Here is a 21,545-nt window from a genome sequence, read left to right on the forward strand (position 1 = left end):
CTGCCTTCGTCTTCGAGTTTTGGAAGCATAACACGATTATAATACTCCCGGTCACCTTGGCTTTCACAAGACCTACGATAGCATCAAGACGGGCTGCTTCTGGCCTGGCTTGTCCACAATGGCAGCCAAATACGTGGGCTTGTGCGCGTGGTGTCAGCACCACAAGTGATCCACATCTCCGACTGCTGGTTTCCTTCAGCCTATTCCCTGTCTGACCCCACCATTTGAATTTTTCCGAATAGGCTTGTATGGTCTTTTGCCACTGACGTCTTCCAGTCATCGTTGGATTGTCACTGCAGTCGACCATCTAACGAGATTCGCCAAGGCTTGACCTCTTCGTTCTGCTACCGCCACAGAAATCGCCGAATTGTTTTTGCACTCAATCGTCTTGCGCCGCTGAGCCTCTCGCGTTCTTTTGAGTGACTGTGGCAAAGCCTTCATTTCCAAGGTCCTCGAGGAAGTCCTGCGGGCGTGTAGTACAACGCATAGGACTATTTTAGATACCATCCGCAGACGATTGGTCTTACTGAGCGCTTCCACCGAACACTATTTTACGTGATATCCACGTACTTAGTTCCTGACAACACTAACAGGAATGACTTTTCACCGTATCACATTCGTCTACAATGCTGCATTACAACTATCGACTGGCTACTGCCCTTTTTTTCTCGTGTATGGCCGATCTGTCTCTTCGGTCTGTCACACGGCGTGCTTATTTGCACCTGCTCCGAGCTGCACCTCGCTCCCTGAAGAGTTCGCTGCCCGAGTCACGCACTGCCACGAAATCACTCGCCAAAACACGGTAGCAAGCAAAAAGTAGAAAATGCGTCACTGTGATCGCAAACGATGCAACACGGCCTCTCATCCGGGTGATAAGGTTTTAGTATTGATTGATTTGTGGGGTTTAACGCCCAAAAACCACTGTAGTGCCATCATCACCATCATCATTTCTGAATGACCGCGCCGTGCCTCTCGTGCAGCTGAGGCTAGCTCGAGAGCTCGAGCTGCGCGAGGATTAGAACAAGCTGGCGGACTTGGTGTGTCGGACGTGGAAAGCCACGCGGCTCCGCTTCAGGCGTGGAATAAAGTGGCGAGAGAACGACACGACGACGTTGGCCGCCGTCCCATCTTCCTCTCTCGCTACACTAGCATTTGCTATGAGAGACGCCATAGTGGAGTGCTCCGGAAATTTAGATCATCTGGGGTTCTTTAACGTGCACCCATATCAGAGTAAACGGGCCTACAACATCCGCCTCCATCGGAAATGCAGCCGCCGCAGCCGGGAATCAAACCCGCGACCAGCAGGTCAGCAGCTGAGTACCTTAGCCACCAGACCACCACGGCGGGGCATAAGGTTTTACTATGGACCCTGGTTCAAGCGTCAGGGTTTTACGAGACATTCCTTCACTGGTATGTTGGCCCATACTCCGTCGTACCGCAGACAACCCCAGTTGACTATCTCGTCACCCGCTTCAGTTCCTCACTGACCACCGTCTGCACAGCATGGACATTGCTCAAGTCTCGCGCATGAAACCTTTTATTACTCGTTCAGCCGATCTCAGAGTGCCGGCCAGGTTGGCCGCTTCGAACAAGGGGAAAACGGTAAGCACTTTCCAAGCAATTCGTTCTCACTTGTACATAGCCACCATCATCGTTCCTGTTCATTGGTGTTCTGAGCCGAAGAAGACATCGCGGAATAAACGCTTCTGCTCGCCCTGCCTGGTGAAGTCTGCCTGCGTCTTTCAATACTAGTATAAATATGTGGGGTTTCACGTCCCGAAATCACAATATGATTATGAGAGACGCACAAATAAATACTCGTGGACTGCTTCGCATCGAAGTCATTTCCCCAAAAGACAAGACCTGCCACTTTTTTACAACTAACCCTTCATAGCGCTGTTCTTCATTTGAGCACCAGCACAATTGCGCAAATATTCATCCCTGAAACATATTTTCTGTTGTCGAGACGTCTGCTTTATTGGGGGGGGGAGTATTTATGTTTATAAGAAGGAAAAGAAGAGAAAAGTGAGCCCCGCAACTGTCTGCATCAGGGTGCGACATCTCAGCAGTAGCTCACAAGGGATGGGGGTGAGGAGGGATTCAAAGGATAGGAATAAAGGTGTAGAGAGAGAGAAAGAGAGATGCGCTAAGCCAGCGAGCGAGGACATATCGAGGGAATAGGAGAGATGGAAAAGATGGAAACGTGGTCACAGGAGTCCGAGGACGGGGCACCACTTGCGAGAGCTCTTGTCGGCGTCTTTTTTATGGGGCATATGTCAGGTAACTAACTAGTAAGCATCAAAAGCCTGCACACCACGTGACATTTACTTGCTTCATTTTCGTCGGCTTAGTCTTTTATGTGTTGTTTTGTTAACTCATTTGGTAGTTCGTTTTTGTCGTGTATACTTTCGTCACGTGTGTCCTTCCTAATCATCATTTCTAGTTCTTGTAACCGTAGCGCAATTTTTGAATCCTACAGATGAAGTTACGCTGCCCAAGAACGTAGAGGCGAATTTGATGCCATGAAGCGAAGACAACAATGTACCACTGCATGTAAATCTCAGTGCCTCAGAAAATTCACTACAGCATATAGAGATAAATACTATGTAGCACCCCTTTAGGCTTCGTCATCGTGGAAGTTCGAACTTATGTGGCCACAGCATTTGTATACCGAGGAGCATGGTGAAGGGAGACATCTGCATATTGATATTTTTGGGACAGCTCGCCCAAAAACATCAGCAGCAGCAGAGCTTGCAGCACTTCATGCCACGCTGTATTTTATAACGACTAAAGGATGCAAACCTGGACAATTTTCTGCATCTCCAAGGCGTCTTCTGTTATGCCTACGCTATAGTCCGCAAGAAGTTATTTTTCGAGAAGGCAGAGATGCTACACCACATATCCGGGAAAGGGCACCACATTACATTTCAGTGGCTACGAAGTCACTGAAAAATAATTGGTAATAAACGGGCCGATGAAACAGCTCATTCAGCTCATACAGAAGACCACGACCTATCGATACCTCTCCGTCGGACCGACGCTGCTAGAAAGCTCCGCATAACTGCCTGCCAATGCTCCACGTCAAATTGGCATGAGCCGCATTTTAGGTATGCTCGAATACGCTCAGTGGACTGTACGTTATGCCTTCGAATTCTGGCATGACTCTGACGAGGTGGCGCTACTGTTTCGTGCAGATATTGGTTGGGAATCGCGTTTACTCGTGCGTATGAATTCCGCATAGTGATGGCTGACACCACCTCCTGCTGACAGGGTGGGGCTGAAGAGGTGATTCGACATGTTCTGTGCTACTGCAAGGATTTCGACATACAAAGGCAAACTGTCTGTAGTGCGCGTAAAAATTTAGCTGGCCTCCGTTTGTCATAGGCAAGATTATTACGCTATCGTTCAGACTCGACGTCGCAGAAGTAGGCAGTGCAAGCATTACTGGGCTTGGTGCAATCTACTGGACTGTCTGGCCGGCTTTGCCCTTATCTCTCTCTCCACAAGATTATTTAGGGCTTCTTTACAACGTATGGCGGGGTAACTACAGAAAAGGCACACAGTCAACACGTGCGTTTATCACAGATAACCTGCCATGCAGAACAAGCAGAGTTCACATAGGCGGCAATGCACTAACCAAATAGAGCAACAAGAACAAAATCACATTCAGTCACATCAGGAAGGGCTTTCGCAATTTCGGTGGATACCTTATTTTACAGTTGTGAAAAGATTTATAAACCACTTGAACCTATATTGAGCCATTTTTGTAATTGTGAACCACTAAAATTATTCCACATGCGATTCATTCTTTATCCCACCCTGAAATCTTGGACTTTTCTGCCTGGCAGGGAGCTCTTTTTTTTTGACACTTACTCAAATCAGCAGGACCTGAGCTCTTGAACGAGGGCGTGCACTTTCTCCAACAATCACACTTAAGTCAACGTAACACTATTTAAACATAAAGGGGGTAGGTAATGTCACAGCACAAACACTCTCCAGCACACCTACAGCACACTGTTGCTCTTCATTTTCAGCGCAGAAAGGAGTGGACGCAATGGACAGCACGTAACGTAGAATCGAGGTGGTTGGTCAGAAGAAGGATGCCAACAGTAAACTACGGCAAATGACGCTCTGAACTGCTGCGAACTGCTGCGAACTGCTGCGAACTACTGCCATCATTTTTCAACTGAAGAGAGTGTATACAACACTGCGTGCGAGATAATGCGATTGCAATGCTAAAGTTTAAAAGAAGCATACTATGCAGAAAGCGGGAAGTTGGCATAAACTCATGCTCACTACACACTGGAACGCAGTTTTTTGTTGCTGTGCTCAGTGCTCTCAGAAGCGCTTCGCTGATCTCGGAAGGAATGCTTATATGACGCATCAAGGCTTTATCGACCAAGCTTTTTCGTGCATGGAAGGTTGGCTCGACTATCTATGCCGCTGTCTTTGAAGTACAATTTCAATCACTCAAGCTACGACTATATGAAAAAATGCGCAAATTCCACGTACCTGTGAATCAAAGTTATGCGAAGCATGCGGAGGGAAGACGACCGTGTTGCAATTTTTTTTATTTAGCAACACGTCTTGAAATGACGCTAAATTTATGTACATACGTTGCACGCACTGACATATGTTGAAGAGTTGCAGATGTTTGTATAAGCAGTTGTTTGCACTTGCGCAACTATGACAACTGAAACATGCGTATTAGCGACACCAGAAGCTGATATGAAGCGCTGATGCTCGCGAGGGTGCTGGCCCTGGACAGTGCTACATAAATCAACTTCAGCGCACTGCAACTAATCACAATTGACGTTAACCCGACGTAACGGCTGTATGAAAGGAGTACATATTCTTACAAGGAGACGCAATATATGTTTATAAAATTGGGTACGCAGCACTGCAACCACTATTGACGTTACACGACGATAGCGTCTATTTGTAAAGTAGTGCCGAGACCTGGCGTAGCTTTGCGGTAAAATGCTTCATTGCCACGCAGAATGTTGGATTTGATTCCAGCTGGGACGCTGGCAAGTATTCTTTGCATTCGTTAGGTCGACGCTACCGATGTCGGGTATTTTTTAATGCTCCCTGGTTAAAATTTCCCATGTCAGTTCTAGTCGCTCCTGGGTAGACACTAAGTATCAATCGCCTGTGGCACATACCCACATACCAGCGGCACATACCTGCCTGTGGGTATGTGCCACTGTCTGATGGGAAGTGTTTGACGACGTACAGGACAAAATTGTGACATTATTCGTTTCTTGACCAGCGCGTCCTATTCGTCAAACCATCTTACCCTCTCATGCTGATTTTGGTTAACGCCAAGTAAAGGGGTGACCACGAGAGCACCGATACGTAAGCAGCTAGATAGAGAGAAAGATAGCTCAAAGTCAATGAAGTTCGCTAAAAAATGCTTCGCATTTAAAAATGTTGCTGATTCGTGCTAACTCGTTGGATCGGCAGGTGAGCCAGCACAGATATCCTGGCCAAACAGCGACGCGCTACGGCAGCAGGCACAGTTATAACCTCCTGTTACAGCGAAAGCTGTTATGAGATCACAAGTTCAGTCATTCGCCGCGCCGTAGTTGTCCGCCGCCGCCAGTGCCGGTGTACGTAACCACATCGTGCGAAATTACCAGAAATACCTTACACCAATGACACAGTGGGGCTCGAACCCGGGTTCGCTGGGTAGCTGCTCAGTATTCTACCACTGAACGACGCTGGTGCTTGGAGTTTTCTGACAAACATGCCTTAGGCAGGCTTGATATCGAGAAAACAATCACGTTAACATGTCCTATAAAATGTTTTAAAACAGCGAAAGAACAAGTAGTCGTCACACAATGCGAATAGCGTAACGAGTGGGTCGTCCAATGCTCCAACCCATTACAAAAGTATGTGTTTGTTCAGCTATATACTGTGGCGCATACCTACTTCAGGCATAATTTCTCATCGTCGTCAGCCACTGCACGAACAAGGAGCACAAACTTTCTTGCAAGTGTTTAGCGGACACCACGCTTCTCATAAGAACGACAAAAAATAGAATAGCGAATGACGGCCTACTGTATACGCTAAAATTTTATTATTAATGTCGTAGTGGGCATCAAGCAAGTGTGCTTGCAGTAGTTACCCAAGGAGTGTTTAGAGAAGGCTTTGAAAAGCCGCTGTTCTAGCTTTCGCTGTGACATGTGCTGCGCCTTCCACGTAGGCCTGGCGCTTTTTGTTAAGTTCCCTTCCCTCCTACTAACAAGCAAGAAACAGTAGAGACACAATGGTAAAATACAGTTTTCTATAAACTTATGAAAAAAGAGCGAGTTGCTGCGATCGCTGGTAAGGTTCACGGATATAATAGCTTGGAATTCCAACCACTACTTGTCCGAAATGCGTCTCGTGAGTACAATATTGAGCTTAATTTGTGTAAAAAGATATAGGGGGCCGAGTTCAACGCACAATATGCGCGTGTGTTAGACGAAAGTTGTGGCAGTTTTCACGTTTATACCGTCATATCAAGCAAACACGCATACAAGCGCGAAATGTGGAAGTAACTGACGCAGATTTTGTGGGGCCAGTTCACGGGCTTCAGCACTCTTTCGATCAGTGATGTTACGTACTACGTCGAAGAATTTCCTTTCAGAGACATGAAAATTCGCTATTTTGGAAATTTTCCTTCAAAGGTTCACAAAATTTCCAGCATATTTGTTTGTGCACAACAGTAGTGATTTACACCCCCATTCAGGCATACACATGTTACAACTACACTTGTCTCACGCACTGGCGACATTTCAAATTATAACTATAGCTCCTCCGCTGCCGCACAACAAAAGTATGACTTTATTAATTAATATATTGTTAGAACACTGCACATTGTGGGCTTCAAGTCTAACACCAATAGCGAAACTAGAAATTGCCCCGCGTACATTTAAGGAACAAATTTCAAAGGCTATGCTTGCGCGGTGCTCGCGCCAGAATAAATTACTGCAGATGAAGGCGCACTGTGGCCGCTAATATTGGTGTTCATGAAAAAAATATTCATTCCTGAAATTTCCTGCAGTATTACAAAGATTCTCCCTTTCTTCTGGCTCAAAATGACAGGCGAGAATTCCCTTACAAAGGGAAAGGGAAAATTCCCTACACGGAAGATCACTGCTATCGATGCCGCCACCGGAAGCTTGGAGTCGGTCCATAGCTCTGAGCAGTGCAGACGGCATTGAACGCTAGGCAAGCGGAAGTTATTGTTTTCTTTCTATTTTAACAACTGCTGCCGAATAAGCAACTCTATTGGCTATAGTGAGCTGACTATAGTGTCTACAATGGTCGTTCAATAGGTTCCCCTAATAATAATAATAATAAATATATTGTTAGTATTACAAATATTTATTTCCACCTAAGCAGTGCAGATGGAGGGTGTTAGAAAAGAAGCGACGAGCCACTTGACTCAGTTCCCAGCCCACGGTTATGACAGGCTGGGGTAGTGGTGGCGACAAAACACATAATATTGTGCAATACCTTGACTAATTCTAAATGAAGGCAATACAAGCTATATCGACTTTTCATTTAGAAATAGGCATACAGAAGCATTTTTACAAATGCTCTTTACAAATACAGCAAAGAGAAGGCATTAACAGCAAGGGAAGAGAGAGAAACCAAAAAGGCGACACATTAGTTGACCCACAGAAGGGTAAGATTAATAATATCCTTTGACTGTTTCAAGAGTTGACGAGAAACTCGCAGAGCTACGCCAATGTTATGTCTGTAATCTCAATGTCCGCGAAATGACGTTTATTCAGTTGTGACGGGAACTGATAAGATACTCTTTACAGTCGATATTTTTTCTTGTGCGAGGAGGCACCAAGCGTGGCTGAATACAACGTTGGCTCATTGACCTTTAGGTTTGCATACCGGCTAACCTTGATAATATAGGTAACTGTCTTTAATGTAGTACTGTAGCAGTCTATAATCACGTTAATTGAAATCATTGTTGATGCTGTGTGAAGTAACCAAGGGATGAGTTTCTTGTCCCTCAGGAAAGTTATAAATTAAGCGAATGATTTTTCTGTGCAATACAAAAATCGCCTGCCATTACTTTGTGTCGTCATGGCTCACATTGATAGACAGTATTTGAAATGCAATTAAATTAAATCATGATATACGGCAAGCTGTGCTTTTAAAGGTAACAGTGATGTATGACGCAAAATTATGCAATCAGCTCTAGAGGCTTTAGGAAAAACAGTATTGACATCGTCATTTCATAGCATACTTGGTTTAATATAAATTCCAAGCGATTTTATAGATTTCACAAAGAACTAAGAGTCCAACCTTCAGGCTCTTGGTCTGGGACAATGCCTCTTTATTCCGTGTCACGCTTTCTTCTACATAAAGGTTTGGATGTTTTTTTTTTACCGAAAGATACAGCTATCGAAATAGTGTATTCAAGGAAAAGAGAAAACACTTTGGCAGGCTATTAAACGCATGCGAAACAACTTCACAAAAAATGACCAAAATCAGAAGAAGAAATTCCAAGGCTGCGGTATTGGAGAGGTAGATAACGGAAACTTAGAGAGTTTGTAAATTACCCTTTACGAAAAACTGAACCAACTGAAGAAAACATGATGACAGGCAGTATTGCTCACTAATACAACGGTGAATAATAATAATAAAAAATACTCGAATAGCCCTTGTCGTATTCCTCTAAGACTTCAAGACAAAAGCCATTTTTTTTACTTCTCAGTCTACGTATCGATTCTCACCGCCCCTATCCGAAAGCTTTTGCACCTGACATCGTTTGGCACTGCCGTGATGAGCGATTCACCATTGACCAACTGATGGTGTTGTGCGATGATGTTATGTGGACGGCACAAGTTGTGTACAGCTGTGATGTTCCCATTGCATCACATGGGGACGTCATCGCTCTATGATGACTTTAACACGAAAGAGTTTTATGCCGGGACCGATTACAGTTCCTTAGGATGTATTTTCGGGGTGGAAAACGGCTCGTAAAAGTAGTGACAAAGAAAAGTGAGAAGAAAATGCTTCGTTGATTAGGATGACCTGCTAGTCAACCCTGAACCTCCCGGTAGTACGGGACAGTGTGTGCCAACGCTCGTGCGTGAGCCTTCAAAAACGCGCCTAATATATCTCACCTCTTTTCGAAATCGCTGGGACTTTGGTTGGAGCCCGGTGGAGCAGCAGTGTAACCGTCCGAGTTCGGTGAAGTGTTGTATCAGGACTCTAACGAGCGCCGCAAGAGAACGCTTCAGTAATTTACACTTTTGGTTGAGCGAGAGACAGGTTAGCGGCAAGCGGAACGTGGGCTCACGATCATGGATCAAGCTACCAGTTCACCCTCCCGCGTTCTTCAAGTGTCGGGGTCCGTCACGCTACGCAAAACCAAAACGGAAATTGAACACCTGCACAGCGAAACACGAAAACATCTGTACACTAAACCGATTTTGCATGTACATCGATAAATTATATGACAGCAGAATACATCATAATGTGCGCCATCTATCTGTCCATGCGTCCATGCATTTATGCGTCTGTCCACCCATCTGCCCACGTCCGTGCATCCGTCAATCTATCTGTCCCTACTTTATACTAGTCGGTGACTTTGACTTGATGGAGATGCGTGTGTTATTGCGAGAGCAATTACATGAACAAACAGTCTCGGGCGGATTTTTGCCGTCACCGCCGCCGTCAGTCATGCACACACACAAACACACATACACACACACACACACACACACACACACATATATATATATATATATATATATATATATATATATATATATATATATAAACTGGCTTGAGCGGACAATTATTACTCCTACGTTTCGGCCGGGGTCCGGCCTTTGTGAGGAATTCGGCATTCCCTGACGAAGGCCGGACCCCGGCCGAAACATAGCAATAAAAGTTTTCGTATGTTTGTCCGATATATATATATATATATATATATATTATATATATATATATATATATATATATATATATATATATATATATATATATATATATATATATATATATATATATATATATATATATATATATATATATATATATATATATGCGAGGAAGGACGCGCTAACTGCGGAGTGAAGATCGCCTTTCCAGCCGGGCTCGCACACGCTTTTTTCACTGATTGCCGCGCTATCGCGGCAACGATGAGCGCGCCTTGTGTCCCCACAGCAGGCGGGAGCTTCTACGGGCTGGGCTCTCAACACCGAAAAACGGTGCCAAAAGTTTACCTGGAGCAGCCGTGTTCTCCTACACCAGCATTTTGTAGAGTCACGTGAGATCGGATCTAAATGAATTGTCTGCCAGCCTCATTTCGTATATCAACGCCGTCATTACGCGCGAGCATTGTTGTGGTCATCCACTGTGGCCAAGCCGCAGGAAACTTGGTTACCTCGCAAGCGCGCTTTTCCTACAATAATACACCTCAAATTGCTAGCCTTGCTTCGTGAAACATTCCAATATGTTGCTATCTCATCGATTGCTTAGGCCATTTGGAGAAACTGTGACTTTTTCATACATGCGCGAGTAAAGGCGTAGGGTTACTCTATCAGTTTCGATTATTCAAATTTACTTTTCCCTTTTATGTTCACGATGCAAGTCTTGTGTGGGTGGAAACAAATGAGCCCCTGCCAAAATACGATTCTTGAGGTCTTGTTCTTGGCTGCGCTTACAGATAACCCGCCTCGTACGTATCTGATTTCTTTCTTGCTCTAAATACCGTGCTTAAGAAGCTGTTATCTGAAAATGAGAATGTGATAATAGTGGGTGAGAAACATTATTCTCGTGATTGTCAATTCTAACGTGTACACTGCCGACACTAATTGCTTTAGTCGGTATGGTCTTGAATATACCATCACATCACCAACTCGATGCTCTCATTTAAGATCCCATTCTTATTGATCATGTTGTAACTAACATCGACCTACCAATTACTGCAGGCGTTATTTATCCTCACTCTATGAATCACTTTCCAATTTTTGCAGTTTTAAATGCTCATTTCACTAGAGTTGCACTTCAAGTTATATCACAACGTTCGATACAGATAAATTAATTTCTACAATTTGCTCAAGCTACTGTCTTCTTTCAATTCAATGAATGAGCCTACGGTGGCTTCCCTTTTTTGTGATGCTTTCATGAAGGCAGTTCGTACCACATCTAGAATTGTGCGCTTTAAAATTAATAAAAATACCTGGGATATCCTTGGATAACTGATGGTTTATCAAAAGAGCTTGAGGAAAAAAGATAACTTGTATTAGAAAACTTAAAGAGAGTCAATCAACAGTTCTCTACCTAATAGGCGGAAGAAGTATTGGAAGATTCTCACTAGCACTCTCCGGGGAGCCAAAAGGCGACACTACAAAACCGAGTTTGTGCAGAAAAAAGACAACCCTAAAAATCAATGGCAAATACTGTATGAATTTTTGAGTCGTAAGTACCCAGCATTTATATCTAAAATTGAACACGACCACGTACCTTTCAGCCATTCTGCTGAAATCGCTATCCCGTTTTCTGATCATTTCGCATCATTTTAGAGCAGCCAGTTGTCAACTTTTCAACCTAGAATAAATCATTTGTTCCATTAATCTTATATTTTCCCGGTTGACCCAAGTGAGTTTTCATCTACTATCCGCAATGCTCGCAACACAAGCCCTGGATTTAAATAGTATTTAAATAGGCCATTTAATACAGGCTACTCACATAGTTTCATCTTCAAAACTGGCGAATTTCCGCAAGTATTTGAACGTGCTAAGGCGAACGCGGTTTTCAAACAATAAATAAAAGAACTGCTGTCAAATTACCATCCCATTATCATCTTCCCACCCCTAAGTAAAATAAATTACGTTATTTGTTTACAAACTAGGTACTTTGATAAATTGCACTTTAGTAGATCTTGCCAGTTCCATTTAGCATTGCTCTAACAGATCTCTTTGAAAAAACGTCTCCATTGAAATGTACTCGTCGGTTGTGCCTTTCTCGGCCTGACCTTTGACATCATTATTCACAAAATTTTCTATCGTAAACAAGAAGCCTATGGGATCCCTGGCCCTGCTGCAATGTTTTTAAAGCATTTTTTAGGTGGTCGACTGTTTGTGGTGCATGAACGTAAAGCGTTCTCTTCCCTAAAAGTACTGACCAAAGAGTGCCACAGAGTTCAGTTTTGAGGCCATTGCTTTCATTTCGATAGCAATTATATGGACAGTCTAGACTGGATTTTGCCGCCAGCATCGCCATTACTCACCGTATATGTATAAGTATCTATATATACGAAAACTAAAGAAAGAAAAATAACCCAGAAAAAGACTTCGGCGTTTGGACTCGAATGTGGGACCTCTGAATTGTTAGTGCAATGCATTAGCCACTGAGCCGCAGAGGAGCAGCTGCTTGAACGTTAGACGGCGAACTATTTATATCTATCACTTACCACTAGTGAAGGGCAGCTCAGGGGAGTCATCTTGTTCTGAGCATTACCAACGACATGGCGCAATGAGAGCGCGTCGCCACATCGTCACGACGCGGTGGCGTGTGCTCTCATCTCCCACGCGTACTTTGCCCCGCGTAGAGGGGGCAGGATGGACGCTCACGCGTACGCTTATCTCGCGGTGGGGACAATCGTACACCTTGGCTGGCCTTGAGCTTTCACCGAAACGGTTCTGTTGTAGTTACCGGGCGCACAGAGGTTACTTCAATCGTTGAACAGTCTCGAGGATCCGTTCTCGAAAAGTGCGTGCTTTTCAGACACAGGGAAGTAACAACTGAGACGCTTTTTTGTGGTCATTTGTACCTGTGAGTGCATTTCGGGCGTCATTTGTGCGTGAGAAACGCAGGGCACGTACCGATCTGCTTACTATTCTGCGCGTGACCTTCCAATTTGTTGCTCTTGCGTTCATTCCTGTGCGGCAAAGCTGTGACTTTTTTCCATTTAAATTAATGATTTTCATGACATCACTGATTTACGCCACTTTGTATTGTACGCAGATGGTACACTATATATGTACCGAGTAAATCTATGTGTTCATTACTAAATAAACTAAATATGGCACTTTATCATCAAATAAAAGGTGGAATAATAAAAGCTACCTATTATTTTATCCAAAACATTTTTTTGTTTTCCATCCACATCAAAAGCCTCTAAATAATTCTCCTTCCTTATCATTGAAAATCAGTTTATTCCCATCAATGACCTGGGGTATATCTAAACGTGACAATTAACTGGCATTTGAAGTATTATATTCACGTCAATCGTAATAGTAATAAGCCGACCTTCATTATCTGTGCGCTCACCAAAGCACGCCACTATTTTTCACCTGATGCATTATTCATTCGCGTAATAACTATGACGTTATCGCTTGAGTAATACCTTTTAACGTTATCATCATTCCATCCAACACATAGGAAATCAAGCTGTACGCATCATAACGTACAGTCCATCTGGTTCGGATGCCCTTACCCAGCCAAATAAGCACAAACTTTTATCTGTTAAAAAGCTACCCCAGTACAACATAAGTATAATGTTTCATAAGTTACTTCATTCCCAGCTCTCTCTTGAAGAGATGGAATGTAGCTAAGTTTTAAAAAATACTATCCCCAGCAGATTTGCTTCTACATGTAATTACTTGGTACCGCGCATTCGCACTAACTACGGCAAGAAAACAACTGAATTCTCTACCATTCATCTTTGGAAGAGTTTGCTTGTAGAACCTGAATATGTGCCCAAATTTTAACTTTTCAAAACATCAATAAAATGTTTCCTTTTCACTACTAACTTCTCACTTGAGCTGTAGAGTTGTTTTCACTTGTTCAAACTTCTTTTCTTCATGCCTATTTAGGTTGTCTGCGTAAATTTAACATTTCTTTTTCATTTTCAATATTTTAGTGTGCTTTATCTACTTTTATTCTTTGTTACATCTGTGTACGACTTGACTTTTCATTGCACTCTTTATATATCATATTTCACATTAAGCCTTTTATTTTATTCTATTGCTATTATTTTATTTTGTATTTCAAGTGTTCTGAGATATTTGGCCTGTTTTGGCTTGTAGGTCGTAATTGTAATCACCTGCTAATCTTCTGTCAATCGTTATGCATTCAATTTTGTTGTAAATTGTAACTGAGAGTGCCGCTTTCAGCTTTCATACTCTTGGAACCTCATCTATATACAAGTGTTATGTAATTGATGCTTATATCATTATTAAACTAAAACTGAATTAGTACACATTTGACATCAATACAAACGTTCGTTAGGCAGTGTTTGATGCCATCTTTTCACAGGATTCACCGTATGACCTGCTCAGGTGTATGTGACTACTGCAGAGACCAGAAATATTTAGTGAAGATGATGGATCTTAGTCGCTGAGATGCAAACGTACCTCTATGCTTCAACGTGGGTGTGTCCACGTTAGGTGGTACTATATAGCTGCCAAATATCAAATAGACGTTGTGGAAGCTCTCATACACGAATGTACTATAAACAATCGCTTATACCCCTGGCAAGACATAGTTCAGTTTTTTTTATCACACCAACTTCTATGTCGAAGGATTGAACGATGGGTGTTTCATTGCAATGTTCATGTTCGCGCCAGCCACGCCAACGCACGCGGTTAGTTTTAGCCACGGTGTATTTTTCTTACACCGTGTTTTCTAAGGCTCTCACTTTAAATTAAAACGATTGCTTTAGCAACATTGCGGCCGGTGTACCGGGTTTGATCATCTCTACCTAGCAGAGTTTAAAAACACACCGACACGATCTGCAACTAGGGAAGAACAAATGCATGTTGCTGACGATTGCATGCAGTAAGTCAGACATGTTCTCATCTTTTGTTTCTATACAGGTGACGAATGTAGCCAAAAATTTTAGTAAAAAGTTGTAGATCACTTTACAAAAGGTTCAGTTACACAATTTTATCTTTGCGTCAATGAAGTAAAATTGTTTTGTGTGCGAGGTACAAACGTTATCGCATGGCATTCCTGCTTGCAAGCCTATGCACTCGGTCATTCTAGTGCACGCTGCAATGAAATTCAGGTGTTGACACTGAGTGTGCCTGAGCAGCCAAAGTATGTTCGGCTACTTCTGGGCTCACCTAGCAGATCTGCTGCGAGCGAATAGGTGGCGCTGTTGTCACAGTAAGCCTTCATTCCTATCCGGTGCTACCAAGATAAAGCTCCGCTGTATACCCAACATTTTCTTTCGTAGATATGTGAGTAATGATCAGCAGCGAAGGATGTACATTATTGTAGAATAAAATAACAAGTGTACACTTTTCAAAGATGCCCTAAAATGCAATATGTTGTGCGGGTTGCGAACGTCTTGAAGACATATCGATCGGGCTTCACTAAAACCCCATTCACGTTTCTCTTATTTGCACGACTGACTTCGCTTGTTCGTGGCATGCGTCCAGCAAAGGTAAAAAGAAAAGAACGTTAACCAGCATGGTTTTTCGAAATCAATATTTCCCGGCCACGGCAGCCACATACAGTTATCTGGAAGAAACGCAAATAACAACTGTTTGCTTAGATATAGATGCATGTTAAAGAACCCTGCTAGAGGATTGGGACTCTGCCTTATGAAGTTCAGAGTTGCTACCACAACTATGGGCTGTCCAGAGAGCCCACGATGCGGCGGTGAGGCTAGCCCTCTCCGATCCTACGTGGGAGCGGCCAGCGACACTGCAATAAAACAGTAGCATTTTTCAGGACCCAATAAAGTTCTTTGTCTGTCTGTCTGTTGATCGAAACTATTCAGCCGCCTTCCACTACTGCATCACTGCTAATCAAACCGTGCATTTGGCTTGTAAACTTCAAGCAATAAATATTATACCTCCATGTAAAGAAAATAGTGACTGAACTGGAGTTGTATTCGTTCGCATCAGTATTTCAATTCACAAAGATTCGAATATATCTGAACTTGTTAAGTTCCTAAAACACAGTATGATTATGAGAGACGTGGTAGTGGAGGGATGCGGCAATTTCGATCATCTGGTGTGTCACGTGCACGGTCATCGCACACTTCACGATACGCAATTATTTGGCCTCCAACGAACAGTGACCGTCGCGGCCGGGAAAATTCGCAATCTTAGGGCCAGCAGCAGAGCATTGTAGCCACTGATCTAGCATGGCGGATGCAATTCACACAGGAAACCATGCGAAGCACAGTACCGTGAGGTCAATGTGACCGCGATTCAAAAATAGATGTGAACTGCACAAGTATTTTGTGTACAGCGCACTAGAGCAACGTGGTTGTTCATGTCTGGGCATTACTATAAGATCGCTCATATAGTGATAGAAAAACTTTTTCAAGTTGAAATTTATCAGACGGGTTGGAGGTAAGGTTTTGACCTTGGATAAGAGCGTCATAAATAGTCTACTAAAAAAACTGGGCAAATAGCTTTCTTAATACAATTCCCATTACACTACACAAATACACCCATCACACTAAAACTTTCTTCAGTTTTTACTTTACAAAGCTACAAGAAAAAAATCAGGGGATCATTAAGCTTTGCCTTGAAGAATTGAAGACGATAGTGTTATCCTGTCACTAGAAAGCGTGCTACAAATACTTAGTGCATGAGATCATTTAGAACTTGCTATGCACCCACTAAGTGGCTTTAAGGGAATAGGTGCAGTAAACTGTAGTAAGTGAGTGGCTTTAAACCATGAAGTTAATATCATAATTCCATGTTCCGATGCCCGATTACAATGCATGTTTCTACCACGCATTATTATTGTATAACATGTCGAACTGATAAGGATGTATACAGAACGCATTTGTTAGTAAAAGAAGTTACTTTTACTCCATTTCCAAGCAGAGAAAGATATTTTCACTGTAATAATAGGCATATGCATCAATAAATAAAGAAGAAGGAGGAGCATGGTTGTGTGGTGAAACACCTACTTGCCCCGCAAATAACCCGGGTTCGATCCCACTGATACCTAAAGTTTTCTATAATTTGTTTTATCTACATCTTTCTCCATTTTTTGCTCACGCAGAAGACGGTGATTCTTCGCTCACAACCAATGAAACCGACGCTGACACCGGCATTTCTGTGAAACGAGCTCTTTAACCCTGTAGTGCTAAAATGTGTACGACATGAAAATTTTCAATAGGGAACAACCATCTTAAACATATATGTTCTTGTATACGGCCATGTTGCGGAAACGTAAAATGAAAATATTCAAGTCTGCAATGAACCCCCTACTTGTGGGGCATAAAAAGGCAAGAACTAACGGAAGTGTTACATATACATGCAACAAAACTTCGACGAAGTACGGTGGCACACACGCATATATTCTCTGTAGAACCTGCGGCCAAGATGAGCAAAGCTTAGCCATTTTCTTCTTTTCTCTCTCTCTCTCTCTCTCGTGCCTCCTTCTTGATGCTGATGGCATGTTCTTACGACGTGTCAAGTGCACTTTGGCCTGAAGCACTTCCTATTCGTTTCAAACGCCTCCCAGCTGCCACTTATGTCGAGACATGGTGATGAAACGATCGCGAACAGAGGAGCCCCCTTGAAAACAGTGGTGCCTCACATGCCAGGAAAAGATGCCGAATGAGCAGCATGTGCGTTGCTACTGAGACGACAGCACTGATAGATAGATGAATGGGTGGGTGGATGAACGCTCTGTGTGAGAAACGAAGAAGGAGGCCCGGACCCAATCGTGTGGCTGCATCCATGGTCAACGGAACTATTCAGCGAGCCAGCGCCCGTGTCTCTTGCTTGTACCCCCCAACCTTCGTCCTCCTTCTTTTGTAACACTGTGAGCGTGTCCTCTATAACTGGACGCCGACAAGTGTGGCACTTGGCTGGGCTACTAAAGAAAAAAATTCCGCTTTATTTTTAAAGTTTCCTAATGCCTTAATTGTCTGTTTCAAATGCCCCATTCTTCACAGTGCCTTCGCTGACAAAGCGGCAAGTCACGCGAAAATGGCCCCAACATAGTCTAGCCGCGCGAGAAGGGCGCGTTCTAGAGGCGTCAGAAGAAATTTTCTCGGGTGGGTGGTGGTGGTGGGAGGTTTAATGGCCGAGTATGACCCTACCCAAGGATCAACTATACTACACAGCTGAATGCAAAAGGCGGCACACATGAAAGGGTGAAAACTGCTTGCCCGGTGCGATCACCGAAAGCACTGGCTCGCATATGCAACTTTGCTGGATGTCCCGCCTGCTTAATGTAGAGGGGTCGTTTATTTGTGCTTTGAGGTTCGTAAAACAGGCAAAGTTCTCGGATGTCATTTTATTCCATGTTCAACGGCGTTGAATTTGTATATTAGGTATGATCTGCGAGCGTAATTGTCTTTGAAATAGTGCTATTTTAATGGAATGAAAGCTGTGCTCTTTTAAATTTGTATGTTTCGAAATATGAAGGTTTGGTTGTGTGTTCACATGCAAATTGTGGTTGTTGAATCTGATTCAAAAAGGCGTATTAGTTTGTCCATTATATTGTTTAGCGGAGATGCCACATTTCAACACGTAGACAACGTTTGTAGAGTCGCAGTTTAGGTAGCTAGGTATGATGTGTGTATAATTATTATGCGTACTTTCAACTATCGTTGCTGTTTGCATGTGCTTGCACACCTGACATCTACTTTACCCGCAGGGATCACAACCGACTTGTCCTACTCTGTACGTGTCAGAGTGTACTACGTAGTTCCTAACATTTTTCGGGCACGCGTATACACCCGCAGCGGACTTGTGAAAAGTTTTTTTAGGTGGTCGCTGTGTTTGATGATTCTGAATTGTTCTTTTAGGACATTGTTGTTAACATTGTGGGCGTTAGTAGTGAATGTGAGAATTAGGTAGCTCTGTTCGTTACTTTCATTGCCCTGATTGTGCACAATATGGTGGCGGTTCAGATTTACTGCTTTTTGTATCGCGTTATCAATGATGGGAGGTGGATAGTGCTGCTTTATAAGGATGTTGCGTAGGCTATCCGTGTTTTCTTTCAAGTTGTTCGTTTCAGAGCAGCTCCTTCTAAATTGGTGTGCCTGACAGTATGGGATGCTGGTTTCGCAATGCCTCCGGATGAGAGCTTCTAAAGTGGAGGAATTGTGGCGTGTCTGCGGGCTTATTGTAAAGATTATTAGTTTACCCCCTTCCAACTTTATGTTAACATCAAGAAAGTTAACTTCAGTTCTAGAATACGTGTGCGTGAAAGAAATGTTTCTATGAACATTGTTAAATGCCTCGATAAATTTACTTAGCAGTTCTTCGGTGTCCGTCCAAATGAGAAAGATGCCATACAGGTACCGCTTATTAAAGGCGGGGTGCGTGTATATGTTGAAACAAAACTCTGTTCACAAATGTGAACAAATATATGGGCATAGTTCGGCACCATCCTAGTTCCCATCATTGTTTCATTTGTTTAAAAAAAATATTGACTGTTGATCAAAGGTGTTCAATTCGAGGGCAATCCTAGCTAGAGTCCGAAGGGCAATTAGTTGCGGAGAAGAAGCTGGTGCATTTTCCCTGTAGGATTTTACAAGAGCCTGAATTCCATCATCATGAGCAATGTTTGTGTATAGCGACGTGATGTCTAATGTGACGAGAAAAGCCCCTTCCAATATGTTAAGTTTTTCAATTTCTCTCAAGAAGTGGTTTGTGTTAAGCCGGTGCGACGGATGGCGAAGCGAAAAGCCCTTATCAAGAATGTCATGTAGCTAGATAATGGTTCTATAATTGTTCCCGTTGAGATTGTTGTAGGTCTCCCAGGGTTGATTTTTTGTGTACTTTCGGTAGCATGTAGAAACGTGCAGGTATGGCACGAGCAGGAATGAGTATTTGCAGAGCTTTATGTCTATAGCTCCCGGTTTCGCGACTTGTGGTGGGTCGCATTACTCAATTCTTGGTGCTGTTTGGTTGGTTCAGAATCAAGTAGTTTGTAAAATTTACTGTCCTACAGTCGTCGTACACCTTTGATGTTTTCGCCCCTGTTGAGAATGACATGTCCACTTCTTTTAGGTGATTCATGTTTTTTTAATTAAGTTAGAGATGCCGGCTTTATTAGCAGTCGCACTAACTAAAAAAGGGGTTTCACACAGTCTCTTCCTGTCGAGAATGAAGAACGTCAAAAGGTATTCGAGCCATCTGGTGATGTCTGTTCATATAGCATTCGTAACCACGTCCTTAGAGTCAATGTTCACAGTCGCTTCTCGAACGCCCCTTCCCCCTACCCCACCTTCGTTTCCATATTTTTTCATGCTCCTTCATTGTGAGCAGGGCATTCCAGTTCTGCTTCAGCATCATTTCATGGCGTGTTTTACCCGGGTAATTTTATCACATAGGCACTCTTGCCGACGGAGATTACCTGACATCTTTTGACCACCCGTGTTCGTCACCTCCGTTCACGCGCGCGCTTTTATCCGCGTGTAGAAAATACGATATAGAGGGAAATGATGCCGATGCGGACTTTATGAGTTTATACGGAGCATGACAGCGACTGCGATGACGACGACGAGAGCCTATCGAAAGTGTCAGTATAATTTATATCGCAATGATACACGGTACAAATAAACTATGAAATTTGAGGTTTACTAGAAAGAGAATTTTTCGGCGTCTCTGAAGAAACCCTAGAGGTTAACAAACACTCTTGATCCTCTAGAAAGGAAGGATTTTTCAACATCTTAATTAGGTTATAGTTAGGCGGCAATCATTGCATTGCTATTGAAAAAAAAACAAAAAATTGCTTCCTATTGTCTGCTTGACCTAATTGTTCGTTGGTTTCATTAGTTTTTCCTAAAACAAAATTGCACGCCTCGAAAGGTTCTTTTTTTATTCAAGGTCACGAAGTGCACTTGCCTTAGCGCTAAAGCGAAAATCCGGCAAATCCCGCGTACCATGGGAATCAATGTAATGCGAAGCATGCGCAAGGATTGTGACCACGATGTTTTTTATTTAGGCCAAACATTAGAAACTAATGCTCAATATATGTGCAAATGTCGTCGCTCAGATATTGTCGAACAGTCAGGTATCCTTTATATAACCAGATATTTACAGTTGCGTAGCGATGGCAACGGCAACATGGTTATTTCCAACAGCAGAATCTCTGATCCTCTCAAGTTCTGCAATAGCTCATAAAAGTGTCACATTTATGCTTTACTTAATTATAAATGTAACTACACCGCCTTGAGCTTGTCACATGCAAGTATTTTATACTTTGGGGTGACCTATTCGTTATCAGTCACTGCAGTGTGCAACCAGGTCTCTGTCAGCAGACTAACGTGTGGGTCACGGTCCCAAAGGAGCATTTCAAGTTCACATGTTTTATTCATGACACTTTGTGCATTTGAACAAAGTAGCCGTAAATGACACGTGTCATTTCGTCTTCATTTGGACGCCCCATTTGCAGTGTTTTCTTGTACAGTTTGCAGCCTCGTTTGCCCCGCGCACAGTTACTTTGTCGCTGCACGGGTGGTCATTAAAACATTGCAATGTGCGTCGTGCTTTTCATTACCTCGTGTAGTGTCACCGTCTGAATCCGTACTGGGCTCGGCAAGCTTGCGTCTTCGGCTCATTTCCTCATCCCACACGTACATC

This window comes from Rhipicephalus microplus, chromosome 3 (assembly GCF_043290135.1).
Source record: "Rhipicephalus microplus isolate Deutch F79 chromosome 3, USDA_Rmic, whole genome shotgun sequence".
Taxonomy (NCBI): Eukaryota; Metazoa; Arthropoda; class Arachnida; order Ixodida; family Ixodidae; genus Rhipicephalus; species Rhipicephalus microplus.